Source organism: Phasianus colchicus, chromosome 9 (genome assembly GCF_987193195.1).
Source record: "Phasianus colchicus chromosome 9, bPhaCol1.hap1.1, whole genome shotgun sequence".
NCBI lineage: Eukaryota > Metazoa > Chordata > Aves > Galliformes > Phasianidae > Phasianus > Phasianus colchicus.
The window spans coordinates 6,794,937-6,799,095 of NC_143444.1; positions in this window are offsets into that span (position 1 = coordinate 6,794,937).

A 4,159-nucleotide genomic window follows, 5' to 3' on the forward strand; every position below is an offset into this window, starting at 1 on the left:
TTTCAAACCCACCAGCTTTTTAAAAAATTGAATGTTTGGGGCTCTCTCTACCTGTGCACTGGGTTGTGAGCCTCTGCATTTATACTTTGCAAAGCTACTCTTCACATCAGGAAAGGCCAGAATCCCAAGTGTTGGCCTCAGGGTGTTACTACAAGGGCGTTTCCCTGCTCATACAAATACTGAGCTCAAACAGCTCCAGCAGCATCCCCACAACCCAGCAGCATCCGCAGAGCCCAGAGGCAAGATCGAGCCTTGCCGCTCCTTTTTCAGTTCTGTCTGTTTTTTTCCCTATCTCCTGACAAGCTCAGAAGTGCAGTCGAGGTGGCAAATTAGCACCAGAGCCTCGTTAATTGGCAGGCAAGATCCTTCCCCTGCTGTTTGGGTTGTCATCAGCTGCTTCAGCACATTTTCAGTTTCTCTCTTTAGGTCTATTTTCTCCCCTTTCCAACGATTTTCCCCCTTGATCCATCTCTCTGCCATCACTTTCAAAGCTCTTGAGGGCTCTCATCCGCCCACACTGCACTCCCTGGGGTTCCCTCTCTGCAGAAGCTCCATGGGGCTGTGGCAAATGGCCACTTCTCTGAGAGAATGGCCCTTGAGATGATGGTGTTGATGACCTCAATGGCTCCTTCCTCCCCCTCCCACCACCTGCTGGGACCTCTTGGGAAGACAGTAGGGGAGGTGGTGGGCATAAGGAGCCACACACCTTCACAAGGAATTGAAAATGCAGATCCAGAATGCAGGAAAGATCCCATCACTTTCATTTTCTTTGTCCAGAGCTTTCTGTGCTCTCTCTGAGCTCCTGTAGCCTTTCCTTCACCGAGCAGCTGGGAAGGATAAGGAGGGATGTGGCAGTGTCAGTCACCAGTCCTGCACATGGGAGAGCATCCCCTGGCCCACAGCCCATTGCAGAATTGCTTTTCCCTCATCCAGTCCCCACTGCCATCACCCCCCAGAACACATGTGCATGCCATTGAGCACCACCCAATCACTGATGGGTTGATGATTGGATTGGATGACCTTAGTGATCTTTCCAACCTTTATGGTTCTACGATTCTAACCCTGCCACCTTCCACCACCCATGGGCACGTACACACTTGTAGGTGACTAACCTAGGTGGCCCACTTCCATCCAGAACATCTACCCAAGGGGTGACAGCAATCCCCACCTCAAGATGCACTCAAGCATGGGACACAGCTGTTCTCCTTCAAGTAACACCCCAGGATCCTGAGCCACACCAGCATCACTACCTGTGCCACAAGTGCAGAAGAGCAATGCATCTGAGCAATGATTGCCATCACAGCCAGTGCCAGTCAGCACAGCTACCTCCTGACTTACATCATTGGGCTGAGTCCTGACTCTGCTCCCAGAGGACTCCTCACAGGTTCATGGCTCTGCTCCTGGACCAGAGGCTGAGAGCATGAAGGATTTAGCAGAGAGCTAGTCGCAAGGCAAAGGCACGCAGAAAAACACCCTGAGCTGTCTCAGAGCTTGTCACTGCTGGAGCCAGTGAGGGACCTGAGGGGATCTTGGTGACACATCTCAGAGCACACTGCTGCCCAGGGATGGTGCACAGGCCAGGTAGAGTGATTATTTTTAAAAGCACTCTCCCAGCCTGCAGGCAGGAAGGCACGAACCCTCTTAGCCAACTGCCCACCAGATCAACAGTGCTTACTGTATCCCCATGACAGGTTGCTACTACATCCCTGCAACAGGTTACAGCACGATCTAGCTGAGCAGACACACTGAGTTTTGACCCATTTCTACACAAAAAAAAAATCAGCTCAACATGTATTTAGGCAGTGTAGATGAGCCTCCACCTTCCCTCGAGCCTCTGCAGCTCCAGACAGGGACACGATAGAATGAGAAGGAATAGCTTCAGATTGCACCAGGAAAGGTTCAGGTTGGATATTAGGAAACATTTCTTCTCCAAAAGAGTGGTGAGGCACCAAAATGAGTTTCCCATAGAGGTGGTGGGATCACTATTTGTGGAGGTGCTCAGGAGCTGTGAACGTGTGGCACTGAGGGCAATGGCCAGTGGGCACAGTGGGATGGGTTGGACTTGGGGATCTGAGACGTCTTCAACAACCTTAATGACTCTCTATTCCTTGTCTGGTCTTCTCCAGTGTTATGGATCAGGAAAACAAGATGGGAGCTGATGAGCAAAGGCTCTTATTTTCCTCTCTGTAGCCCAGTTTGTCTCTGGAGAGCAAAAATCAGAGAGCCCACATCACAAGGTTTACATCCCCAGTCCATGGCACACCAGGACATCGTTCTTCCAATCTAATTTCTAGAGTGCTTTTGCTGACATAACACTCCAAAAAACATAACATATAACCCCTATGAAATGCAATAAATCTGGGAGTAGAGATGCCTGCAGCCTGCCTGCTCCATCCAGGCCATGTCCTCACCCCTTCTCCCAGGAGTCAGCAATGGCACTGGGAGCAGTGCTCTCAGGAAGGCTCCTGGGGGAACAGACGCAGTGATTACCCAAATTACTTTCTAATAGCTTTTATCTCCTAATTTCTACTTTGTCAAGTGTTAAAATCCATTAATAACCAAGAGACCATATGGAAAAACATTTAACATCCCAGCTGCCAACAGCTCCCACCTTCGTCACGCTACAGCAAGGTTGAGGGAGAGGGGAAAAAAAAAAAGGGGATTTTTTTTTTTTTTTTTTTTAAATCTTAAGCCCAGCTGGACCAGCACATGCATTTACTGATTAGCAGTGATTGGGAAAACCCAAGCACAGAGCTGGGGACCCCACGTGTCCCAGCCAGTTCCTCACAAACATTTCCAGGCAGAGGATGAAAATAGAATCCCATATCCCAACCAGAGAATGTTGCCTGGGAAACCAGGGATACAGGGGCACAGGTCAGGCCGGATGCTCAGGACTTGCTGTAGGGCCAAGGGCACTGCTGGAAGAAGGCAGACACGAGGAAAATGTTGAGGTAAAGCAGTTGGTGCCACACATGATGTCCAGGCAATTGGAGGGGTCTTGCCCCCCTGAAAATGGTAATTGGTTATTGGGGTGGTAAGTAAGGTCACAAAGAGAAACACACCCAGACGCATACAGTCCATAAAGCTACAGTCTGTTTCCCCTCTAATTGGTAATAAATGTAAATGTTTAGTTATGCCTGGCTTGGGAGCTATGAAATGCACATCTGGCTGGCTCTCCTGCCTGCCATCTGTGGAGTAAAGGGAAGGAGAGCGCCTGCGCACCACAGATCAGGAACAGCCCAAGAGCAGGAGGTGGACAAGGGAAGGATGGAGGGGAGATGGTTGGTGTGTGATCTGCACCCTACCCTAACCCAACCCATGTCAGTGCCACTAGCACTGACTCTGCTGGACCCATACCCAGCACAGCCCATCTTGAGCCCCTGGAGAGTCAGAAGCCTTCCTCCTCCTCTTCACCGCAGCATCACTTCCCACTTTGAAGCAGGTTTTTCTCAGAGTTTCTTTTCCTGGACCGTCCCTGAAGAGTTCAAGCCAGTCCCTCCCCTTGCCTTGATCAAGGCTGAAGCCTGAAATCCAAGAGCGTTGATCAAAGCCGTTTCTCTGGGTGAGATTTGCTGGCAAGGAACAGCATCTGCTGGCACCAAGCTGGTCTGGATGCTCATGGGAACACTGTAATGAATGCTCACGTGGAAAAAAAAAAAAGCGGCCACTCCACCACCGTGCTGGTATGAGGTGTGAAGGGCCTCAGATCTATGAGCTGAAGGGGTTTCCAGTGATCCACAAAGGCATAACCTGCCCTGCGTAAAAGGGATGCAGCCTCTTCCCAAAATGCATAGGATTGATGGGGCATTCTGCTTTGGAGTGATTCTCCCAAAAAGATCCACTGTGGAGCTGGTGCTGTGGCTAATGTTTCTCGTGAGCATCCAGAGCCTAGCCTGCTTTGTGTTTAAATGGTGGCCATGCATCTACCTCACACAGAAGGAAAAGAGGGATTGGTGCTTTGTTGGGACAGAGGTGACAAAACCAATCCTTCTCCATGCACCTAGATTCCAAAAACTAGGGACCTTCACACCAAAGAAGCCCCATTGGGAGATCCATTCAACCTTGGAGACACAGAGCTCTCCAGAGGTCACACCAGCCCTTACATTCCCTTCTTGGTCACCCCAGCCAGCAGAGCCCAGCCTCTCAGAGCTGCTGTTCC